The 11,717-nt window shown below is 34.5% G+C and overlaps 1 long non-coding RNA gene across 1 annotated transcript; it reads left to right on the top strand.

Annotated features, from left to right (window-relative positions):
- Window positions 1–307: 307 nt before the first annotated feature.
- On the top strand, window positions 308–5,032 carry LOC113310685. The gene is made up of 2 exons (XR_003341338.1): window positions 308–560; window positions 4,750–5,032. It is a non-coding gene; the product is annotated as an uncharacterized LOC113310685 (long non-coding RNA).
- The last annotated feature ends 6,685 nt before the right edge of the window (window positions 5,033–11,717 follow it).

The following is an 11,717-nucleotide window of genomic DNA, read 5'->3' as shown; positions in this document are numbered from 1 at the left end:
TGGTGCAGAAATTAAAAAATCAAAATTTTCAAAATGCTAAATCCAAGGGTCGTTGGACCTAGTAATTTTGGGGATGATTTAGATCAGTCCATTGAAATGTTTGGAAATGTCAAAAGATTGACGAAAACTAAATACTAGTAGTATTTTAACAAAAGAAGGCTTTATCCTTTGTAAACACGTGTTTCTAGAAAACATGTAGGCCCTAGTGATTTTAAACTCGGAATTAAGACCACCCATCTACGAATCTTAGCCCAATGTTGTTTCTTTTATCGTTTTGACATGTTTTCGAATCTCCTTGATTTCTCATTCTATTTAATTTCAAATCCCTAAATTTGTTTCTTCAAAGTTTTCATTTCCTTTCTGTAGATGCGTATTTTTGGGGTTTAACTAGTTTTTTTGGTATCAGTACGATAATCATGTTCCAAAGAAGAACATCTACACCGGTTGTCCTGAATTTTGGTTGATCCAGTCTGAAGACTGGTTCAATTTCCACTCCTCTGGTCCACAAGATCAATATGTTCAATCCTGCTGCTCCCACCGAAAAAATCAAGGGAATCCAGGTACCCAAAATTGTGATATATCGGCTTTTTATACCCTCTTGTTTTAATTGATTTCACTTCTCGACCCCTAAATTAATCTTACAAATGCTAATGCTGTCTAAATAAGTCTTATTACCTTTTACTGATTTTTTCCCAATCACATTAGGAATTTTTTTTGTTTTTTTTTTAATCTTATTTCTGCACTACCGTTATTCTGTTTGTGTAGGATTATTAGATCTCATTGGTTTCTATTTATTTTCTATTTAAAATTAGAAAATTTTATAGATATCACGTCCTATAAGTCTAATTTATACCTCATGCTTGTCTATTTTTGTCATCTCTGCATATACTATCTGGTTAATTTTATAATTCGTTTTTTTTTTTCAGTTTTCTTTGCATCAATACCATAGTACGGTTAGATAAAATTTTAAAGGTTTTAGGTGATAAGTCTTCTAAGCTTCCTAATATTGTTAGGACCTTTATCCGTGAAAATCTAGAGATGAAGGTTATGGCATGGAATGTAAAGGGCTTTGGGAATAAACACACTAGGTATCATCTGAAGGATTTAGTCAGATCGAATGATCCAGATATAATTTTTCTGGCTGAGACTAAAAACCAAGATAAAAAAAATGATTAGGTACACTAATCAGTATAGTTACCCTAATTATTGGCTTGTAAATCTTGTTGGTCTCTCTGATGGTTTATTTGATGTGGAAGGATGGTATTTCTATTGAGGTTGTGGATTGCAATAAGAATTTTATTGTCTGCTTAGCCCAATTTGATGCTAGGAGTGAAAATGTTTTACTGGTTTGTATGTATGGTGCTCTGGATGATATTGATATTTCTAGGCAATGGGATTTCTTGTCTAGACTCTCAGGTACTTACCAATGTCTTTGGCTTATCATAGGGGACCTTAATTTCATTATTAGGAAAGAGGAAAAACTAGGAGGAAATCCAGTTCCCCAATCTAGGATTGATGAAGTTAAAGACCATCTTGAATTTCTTGATTTGTCTGATATTGTTTTCTCTGGGAATCCTTTCACTTGGTCCAATAAAAGGGATGATGCTAGCATGATATTTGAACGAATTGACAGAGCTTTGGGTAATGTTAGATGGTTTGATTGCTTTCCTAACTGTATTGTGTATCATCTGCTTGCGTTAGGGAGTGACCACTGTCCTATTTTACTAGTTAGTGCTAAAGAGGAAAACACCACTGGAAAGCCATATAAGTTTAATAAATGTTGGTTCTTCAATGATTCTTGTAAGGACATCATAAGTGCTAACTGGAATTCACATGATAGAGGTTCCCATGCTTTTAGATTTACTAGGTCTCTGATGAATGTTAAGGATGTACTTAGGAACTGGAATTTAAACGTTTTTGGTAACATTCAGACTCAGTTGAAGCTAGTTCAGGATCAATTAGCTATAGTAAATACCAATAATGCGGATATGAATGTTCCTAGTGTAAGAGAGCTTGAAGATAAACTTAAATATTGGTATGATGCGCAACATGAGTTCTATATGCAAAGGGCTAAGGAGAATATTCTCTCAAATGATGATAGAAACACTAGGTATCTCCATGACAAAGTGAATTTTAGAAAGAGAAGAACTCAGATTGATTCTATTCAATCTGAGATTGGTGTGTGGATGACTAACAGAGACAACATTGCTAGTGAACTGAAGAGACATTTTTCCAATATTTGTCGAACTAATAACCCACCTGGTCCTGATAGTTTGCTTGCTAATATCGTGTCTTGTATTTCTGCTGAAGATAATGATGCCCTTCTTAGTACTCCAACTGCAGATGAGGTTAAACAAATAGTTTTCCAAATGAAACATTGGACCTCTCCGGGTCCTGATGGTTACCCACCTGGGTTTTACCAGGAAATGTGGGATGTAGTTTTTGTCAAGACACTGTTAGGGTGCTACAGGATTTCTTTCATTCAAAGAATCTCCTAAAAAAATGAATCATAGTTTTATTTCCTTAATCCCTAAATCTAGTTCCCCCAAGCATCCATCTGACTTTAGACCTATAAGCCCAAGCAATGTGTCTTATAAAATTATTAGTAAACTATTGGATAGTAGGCTTAAGAAGGTAATGGACAAGTTCATAAGCCCTTATCAAGCAGCTTTTTTATCTTCTAGGCAGATAACTGATAATATAGTGGTTGCACATGAACTAGTAGCTAGTATGAGGACTTGTAAAGCCAAAAAGAAAGGTCTTATGGCTATCAAGCTTGATATGTCTAAGGCTTTTGATAGGATTGAATGGGGTTTTCTGATTGTTGTTCTTAGAAATCTAGGTTTTCATGAAGATTGGTGTAAAATGATATATGCTTGTGTGTCTACGGTTTCAACGTCTGTGCTTTTGAATGGGTCTCCTGGTGAAATGTTTTATCCTACAAGGGGTCTTAGATAGGGATACCCATTGTCCCCATATATTTTTATTATATGTATGGAAGCTTTCTCTATGCTTATTATTAATGCTGAGTCTGTAGGGGATATACATGGAATCAAGGTGACTAGAGACAGTCCAGCAATAAGTCACTTATTTTTTGCTGATGACTGTCTCATCTTCACTAAAGCTAGTTATAAGTGTGCAAAACATCTGGAAAATGTCATTAAAGATTTCATTAAATACTCTGGCCAGTCAATTAACTTTGATAAGTCTGGGATAGCTTTTAGCCCTAAATTGGATAACTCGTTTAAAGTTCTGATTTCAGGTATCTTAGGGATTAAGAAATTAGCCCTTCAAGACAAGTATCTTGGTGTTCCCTTGTTGATCCAGAAGAATAAGATGGAAACTTTTGGGACCCTGCAAGAAATATTTCATGATAGGTTAGAAACTTGGAAGAGTAAGCACATTAATCAACCTGCTAGAACAGTTATGACACAAGTTGTATTAGGATCTTTAGCTTCACACCACTTAGTTGTTTTCCTTATGCCAAAAAGACTCACAAATAGGCTTGATAGCATGCAGATGAAATTTTTTTGGAATAAAAAACAATCGGGTAGAAATTTAGTTCTTAAGGGGTGAGATAATGTCACTATGCCTAAAGTCTTAGGTGGTCTGAACATTAAAAAGACTGTTGATTTGAATGCAACTCTTCTTGTGAAGCTTGCTTGGAGAATGTTATGTGAACCAGATGCTTTGTGGGTTATGGTCTTGAAATATAAGTATTTCCCCATTAGTCATCCCCTTGTCTATGCTAAGAAGAATGGCTCATGGGTCTGGAAAGGAATACATGATGGTTTACAAATCATAAAGGAGAACTATTGTTGGGAGGTTGGAAATGGAAAATCAATCTCAGTTTGGGATCATAAATGGATACCCAATAGATCTGATTTGGTGTCACCTAGGTTTAGATCTATTGATTTAAAGACTGTCGATCAACTCATCATACCTGGAACTAATACTTGGAATATAGATATCTTAAAAGCTTTGTTTGACTGTCAGACCGTGGATGAAATTTGTAAGATTAGGATCCCTATGAAAGGAAGTGATACTTTAAGATGGACTCCCTCTATCAATGGTATCTTCTCGGTGAAGACTGCCTATAGAACTATTAATAGTGCAGGTCACGATGCTACTCTAATTGCTACCCAGCTGAATTTTCCTTGGATAAAATTTTGGAAGACTCCTTTACCTCCAAAGATCTTACACTTCCTATGGAAATGTGTTCATAATTGTCTACCTGTCAGGGAAAGACTTGCTAGATTTGTGCCAAGTATAAATTCATGTTGTCCGCTTTGTGATGATAATATTGAGTCTGTTGATCATATGTTATTAAACTGTAAGCTAACTAAGCATGTGTGGATGACAACAGATAGGTTTTTTTGTAAGGAATATGGCTGGGAAGTCTCTCAAGGATTGGATTTCAAGCTGGTTTACATCAAATAATATGCAGGATGATTTCAAAATTATGGCAAGATATACTCTTTGGAATATCTTGAAGGCAAGATGCTCGTGTGTGTTTGAAAATACTCAATTCAAAGTAAATGGGATTGTAAGACTGATTACTAAAGAGATATTTGAATGGAATGAGAATTTGAAGAAACACATAGTTGGGAACCTGCATGCTGGAACAGTTAAAAGAGAAAATCAGATGGAACCCTCCACAAATTAATTTTAAAAAAATTAATTTCGATGCAGCCTTCCAAAAAGAAAATAAAACTATGGGATCTGGTCTAATATTGATTGATGATGCAGGATCTTTTGGTGGAGCATGGTGCATCCCAGGAGTAGCTGAAAATGAATAACATGCAGAGGCTATTGCAGCTTGGGAGGCGATCAAATGGGCGAAAACAAACAACATACAAAAGTTGCATTTGGAAGGAGACTGTTTGAATGTGGTTCTGGCAATAAATGGAAATCTAGAATCTGTTGGATGGACCAATAACCCGATTATTAAGGATTGTAAGGAACTGTTGGGAAGTTTCATTAGTTGGGTCTGTGTTCATGTTCCGAGAGATACAAATGAAGTAGCCCATTGTTTGGCTAAAAAAGCTATAACGAGTAGCATTTCTTTATTTTGGGGAAGTGATTCTCCTGTTTGGTTGAAAAATCTCATTAGAGAGAATTTGTTTGTATCACAAATTTAAATTTAATGAATTATCTTTTCCTATTAAAAAACAAAAACTTTTACTAACGGGTTAACACTGATCTAGCTGTTATACCTACGGTTGGTGATAATCAGTGACTAATAACAAATAGATGAAAAACATAACTTAAATCATTGTTTTGCAATGAAGAATGAATCCTTGATCTTGTCTCTCTTATTGATTTCAACTTTATCTTTTTAATTACTTTGTTTATTTCTTTTAATTTTTAAAATCTAAAACAAAAGCCCCCTTTTGTGACATTTTAAGACAACTAAAACCTCTTGCTCCTCGTGGGAACGAACTTAACTACCACCATATTACTTGTTAATTAAGTGGAAAAATATTTAGTAATTTGTTGTGCTTACGACACGCATCAGTGGTGCCATCCAAGGGGTTGATGCAAATATATATTTGGTGGATTTACACTACACTCACACTACCGCTTTTCCATCTCCCTTACTACCTCTTTTCATCCCCCACTGTTTGGTAACCCCCACAATAAGTGTAATAACTTCTGATACCTATGGTTATGGGGATGCGTATTTCTCTATGTGAATGTTACCTTTATTATACTCTCTTCTATTAGCCTATAAATTGAGTCTCACTCTCTTTGTGATGTACACCATTTCCTAATAATAAGACCTCAAGACACTATTAGAAGTTTAGGGGATGCAAGGGGTAAAGCCTGTTGTTGCTGATGATTTGTGTCTCGAGCATATACGTATATTATCGTGGCTAACTTTTATTTTAATTTCATACAAGAGCCTCTACCTAATGTGAGTGAATTTGGAGTCAGAGTTACCGATGAAAAAAAAAATTAGCTGCAACTTCACATGGCTTCTAATAGGGTGTCGAATTACTAGGGAATGTACCAAAAGACAAGACAAGTACATGGAATTTGGCACTATTAGAAGTTCCATTCTTACTAAAACACCATTTCACCAGATTTTTAAGTTTTATAATGCTACTTCGCAAGGGAAGTGAAAATGACTTGCCAATTCTTTCAAAAAATTTAAAAGTTGACCTTTAAATGTGGTTGTTACGCTACTTAAGAAGTTAAGATGGAGTGGAGTAGGTTGAACAAGGCACTTCATGCCAAATAAATATGGAGATGAGGATAAGGCTTTGTGGAGAAGAATCGTACATAGTAAGTTTGGTGGAAACAATAGTGATTTTTTTCCGAATCCAACTTCTAAAACTACAGGTAAAAGTTTATGGGCTGGAATTCTCAAATGTAACGATGTAGTCAAGCAGAACTCCACCTTGCAGGTTAACTCCGGAGATATGATTTTATTTTGGAAGGACCCCTGGTTAAATGGACAATCTTTGAAGACTCTTTTTCCAGCTTTATACAAAATCAGTAGGGTGCAGGATGCTACGATTGGTGATTTGTGTGTTGTCAACAATGGAGATAGGAATTGGAACTTGGCTTTCTGCAGACATCTAAAAGAGGGAGAAATTGTTGATGTGGCGCATTTAACAAATATGATTTCTATATATAACTATGGAAATGAAGGTCCAGATCAAAGGGTTTGGAATCATGGAAGACATGTTTTCTCGGTTGCCGACTGCTACAAAGCTATGGAAGCGGATGGTCTTCTACATTTTCCTTACAAAGCCCTGTGGAACCCCAAAATCCCACAAAAGGTAATATTTTTTGTTTGGACTTTATGTTCCAATGCAGCTCCAACTCAAGATTCTTATAGGAACTCGATTATGGTAAATGAGTGTCTATCATGTAAGAAAGCACCGGAATCAAACAATCATTTATTTCTTCATTGTGAAACCACTAGAGAGATTTGGCTTTATTTCATGAAAAATTATGGAATACAGTGGGTTTTTCAACAAAATGTTTAACAAACAATTTGGGAATGGAGAAGAAAAAAGGTTAAAGGCCATAGTGTGAGGAACAATGTCTGGGATGTCATCCCTTTTGCAGTCTGGTGGGCAGTGTGGATTGAACGCAATCGAAGACTTTTCAATGGAAAGTATAATACAATGGATGCTATCGTCAACAGTGTAAAAGTCTTCATATACAACTGGTGTATGAGCACAAAATGTTTTGAAGGTGTATCTCTGAACACAGTCTTATACAACTGGGAGGCAATTATGAACTAGAATAAGGCTTAGTTTGATATTGCTGCAGCTTTTGTAAAAGTATTTTTTTGCTGTGCTGCGCTGTGAGAGAAAATCGGTTAGACGTTTGGTAAAATATTAATTAAAGTTAAAGCTGATTAAAAAAACAATCAAAATGTGTTCGGTAAAATATGAGATTCAACCTTTGTTGTTGTGGCAAATGACAAAAACAGACATATCTCTGAAAATAATTTTGTTCAATTTTATTGGGTTTAAAATAATTAATTTTTTTACTATTAATTATAAATATATAAAATATTAAATTTACTAATTGTACTGTTATTATTATTTTAAAAAATATATATTTTACTTAACCACTTTTTAATATATATATATATATATATATATAGAATTTTCAAACAAAAAATTAAACTAAATTAACTAATAGTAATTATTTAATATTTGTTTTTATTTTTGACAAATTAAATGAAATGGTATCATAAAATAGTTTGAAAATAAAATATAATAATATTTAAAGAATAAATATAAGAAATAAAAATTGATTGTACATATATTTAAAGTTTTTGTCATTTTCAAAATAAAATAGGGACAAAAAGGATAACCCAAGTATTAAATTTTTGTGGGACCAAAACTTATGCTTTTGTAACTTTTAAAAGCTCTTGGAAAGTGCTTTGAGTAAAAAGCACTTTGATTTTTTTTTACCAAACACCAATTTTAAAAATTATTGACATATATAAGTTTTGAAAGTGCTTTTGAAAAAATAAAAGCATTATCAAACCCAGCCTAAGTCCCTCATGAATCTTCTTTTGTGTTTTCTTTGGGTTGATTTTTTATTTTCTTTTAAATTGTCTCTATTTTCTTTGTGTTTTCTCATGAAGCTTCTTACCTCTTGGTAAAGAGCTGATATTTTCATAATCAATTGCCCTTTTTCGAGTAAGAAATAAATAAAGTGGTTGTTACGCTTGAAGTTACGGATTGATAAAATAAAAAACTACATTATTCCCAGACAACGACTTCCGCATTTCTCCAATTCATTGGTTTCTTTTTGGAGATAGTACATAGTGTTTAAAATGTCCTAGGACAAAGTGCTATTGCTATATTTGATGTGATTCGTACATGCATTTGACGCAAAATATCAAAGAAAAAACTCTTAGAAACGGTCTATGATATAGGATCTGTGGCATGGATAAAAATCACAAACAGTCTCGGCAAAATATGACAGGTCTTCACATTTTTAGTAAAGGAAACATTGAACCAAATTAGGTACAAACTATTTCGCAATTACTATTTGATAGGGAAAATGCTACAATATTATTCTAGCAGAACTACAGAATGTCACCAACACAGTCTGGGCGAAGATACTTTTTTCATATGCTGTTAAAAACCAAAACAGATAGAGAAGCATTCCTTCGTATCAAGGACAAAAAACTTCCAGACAAACAAGTCACGGAGTCAAATCTAAGAACAATCTAGGGAAGAAGATAAAAAGAGATGATAAAAAAAAATCTCTAGCAGCAGATTTGCTAAACCACACCTTGAATGAATAAAAGTACATCTCCTTCTCTCATTCATTTACCTCGCATATTAATGAATAAAGATGGCACCCGATATGGTGGATGTAGTTGTAAGAAATCTTACAATTACATTCCACAATTACTAATTCAATATCTAGGTGATCATTATGAACTCTTGTCTTATTAATTGAAGATTGGGAATGTTTACAAAATAGATTCAAGTATTACAATGATTCTACTTGAAACCTAGATTTTTACTTTCTCTCTCTCTCTCCCTATTTCTTGATCAAGACTTGTCCTAGAATCCTCCCAGAAACAATGACTCTCTCCTTTATATAGGATTTTACATAGTGGATGACAACTAAGAATCTCATTATTTCCGGGATCTCTATGCGACATATTCGCTCATATACAATCGTTCATCTTCGCGTAGTATACTTCTTCGCATAATTCTTCACACTTTACTTGTGACTTTGCTGACGTCATCTGATGCGTCATCTCAACTTTGCTGTGTGCGATGCTCTTCGCTCAGGTTTACTTCGCGTGGTTATTAACGTGTGCGATATTTAACTCCTACATTTTCCTCTTCTCATGTTGCTTATTCTTCAGAGTGAGCGATATGAGAAATTCTCCTCTTGAAAATCGCACATGCCTATTTTTTTCCATTATACTTTGTCGACAGTTATCCGGGTTTCAAGTTCCTCTCTACACGTGTCGATTTTCTTCCCTTTTACCGGCTTGAACCATCTTCAACCGGTTACTTCTTTTCATCTATTTAAGGGTTTTTTCACAATAATCTCTTCCTTCTTCATCATTTATCTTCTCTATCTTGTTTCTATTCATCTTCATCTATTATTACCCATTTCCGCTGCTGCCACTGATTTCTTCTGCTATTGTTCTTCCACCATGAACTCTGAATAAAAATTTGTTTCCTTTCTTCATGATGACTATTGATTTTAACCATTAATTTTTTTTTATGATCTAATTCCCATACTTTCGCAGGAAAATCTCTTCCATTAGCGCTCTTCAAATCATGCAAAAACCCAAGTCTTCTTCAAGTGAAAATAAGGAATCGCATAAGAAGAAACCGAGCATTGATAATGAATCTCAAAATAAGGAATCTCACAAGAGGAAGGCTTTGCATAATAAAGAAGTAAGGAATACCCAATTATCTTAAAACAATATTGTTGCCTCTATTACTTATCTACTTTATTTTCGCAGGCTTCCGACATTGAGATGGTTGATGGTAAGAAGCAGAAAGTTAAAAAGTCTCGCAAACCCATACCACTCTCTTCAAATCTTTCTATTATAGATTTTAGCGCTACAGATGTTGTTCATGTATCCACAGTTCAGCCTTCGCATACTAGTCCTCCTATCACTCCGATAATAAGTCAAACTCTTGAAAAAGATGTTTCTGTCACCCGTATATCTCCCCAGGTTTCTGAGAAGAATGTTCCTGCACTCCTTCACCAACAAATTCTCTTATGGATGAGAATGCCTATGTTACTTATGACGGACTTTTTAAAGAGTCTCCTGTGAATAAGGAGCTTTCTCTTAGCCAAGTAATAAAAATCACTCCTCATGTTGCCTCTGCGACTCCATCGCATGCAAATCAAGTTTTTTCTTCACCCATTGACTCTAGCTCTCAACCGAATCTTTCTCAAAAGAAATCCCCCTTCCCAACAGATTTTATTACTCCTTTTTCTGTTTCCTTACTAAATTCTTTTCCTTTGAATAAGAAAGCTTTGGATAGTGTAAGACTTGCTGCTCAAACTTTATCCGATGTCATCAACTCTGCCCAATCCTTAACTGATGATCCTTGAAAGCTTCGCTCCTGTTCTGCCTTAAGCAAGCTTCTATGTGAATTTCCCGTTGATAAAGCTTCAAGGGATGAGGTCCTTTCTCAAATTGACCCGAGTTTCCATGTTGCTCTAGATGTGCTGGTAATTATCCTTCGCACCTTAACTTTATCTTCTTTAATGATACTTCCAAGTCATACTAACCTCATCTTTTCCTTTTTAGGATTCTCATCGTCGTGTGATGCTTGCTGAAAAGCATTTTGAATCTAGCTGTTCTCAGTTGGAACTTTCGCAGAAAAATGTTTCTTTGGAAAAGGAAACACAAAGGTTGAGAGGAGAACTCCAAATTTCAAATTTTGAGGCTGAAAATCTTCGCAGCGAAAATCAAAAACTTAGAGGTATTTATTATTATATTTGACTCACTTATCGTATTCTGTATTCCTTCGCATACATTTTTGTAAATTTTTATTCGTGCATTTGTTAAGATTTAAACCAGAAGCGAACGAATGAGAGATATGACTTTCAATTCCTTGCTGAAGATACCCAAGCGAATAACGCGAAGTTGCAGTCTCAACTAAATCAATTAAATAATCAATATTCATATTCACTTGATCAGATTGACAACCTTTCCCATGAAAATGACCATCTCACTCAAAAAATTGACTTTCTTAGTGATCAAATATCTTATTTTTCTAAATTGTCATGCGATGCTGATTTACTTCATCAATCTTTATCAGAAGAAAACCATACCCTTTCTATGGAGAAACTATATTTCTCGAAGAAAGAAACAATGTTTTCACATCAGTATTCAATTCTTCAGGAAATTAATGAAAACCAAGCGCGAACTCTTCGCGTACTGAAGGAGCAGTACGATACTTCGCTTAAAGATTTAAGCTCCCGAAATGGGAAACTAATTCAGAATAATATAAATCTTTCTGTGAAGAAGAATCAGTTTCAAGAACAATACAGTCAGTTAAAGAATTCCTATGACATTCTTAAGAAAAAGAATAAATCTCTTTCTTCTGAAGAAAAGAAAATTCGCTCCCATCTCAGTGGTTCAGTTGGTGATGGATTTGATAAGGCTATGGAAAGTATGAAGGACAATACCCTTGCTTTTTCCAAATTCTTCCAAGGTAGTCAGCTAGGGTTGACTGCCTTATTATGAT

The sequence above is a fragment of the Papaver somniferum genome, chromosome 9, assembly GCF_003573695.1.
Source record: "Papaver somniferum cultivar HN1 chromosome 9, ASM357369v1, whole genome shotgun sequence".
NCBI classification, from domain to species: domain Eukaryota; kingdom Viridiplantae; phylum Streptophyta; class Magnoliopsida; order Ranunculales; family Papaveraceae; genus Papaver; species Papaver somniferum.
Note: the sequence above shows the minus strand (reverse complement) of the source record. Positions and strands in the feature narration are given on the sequence as shown.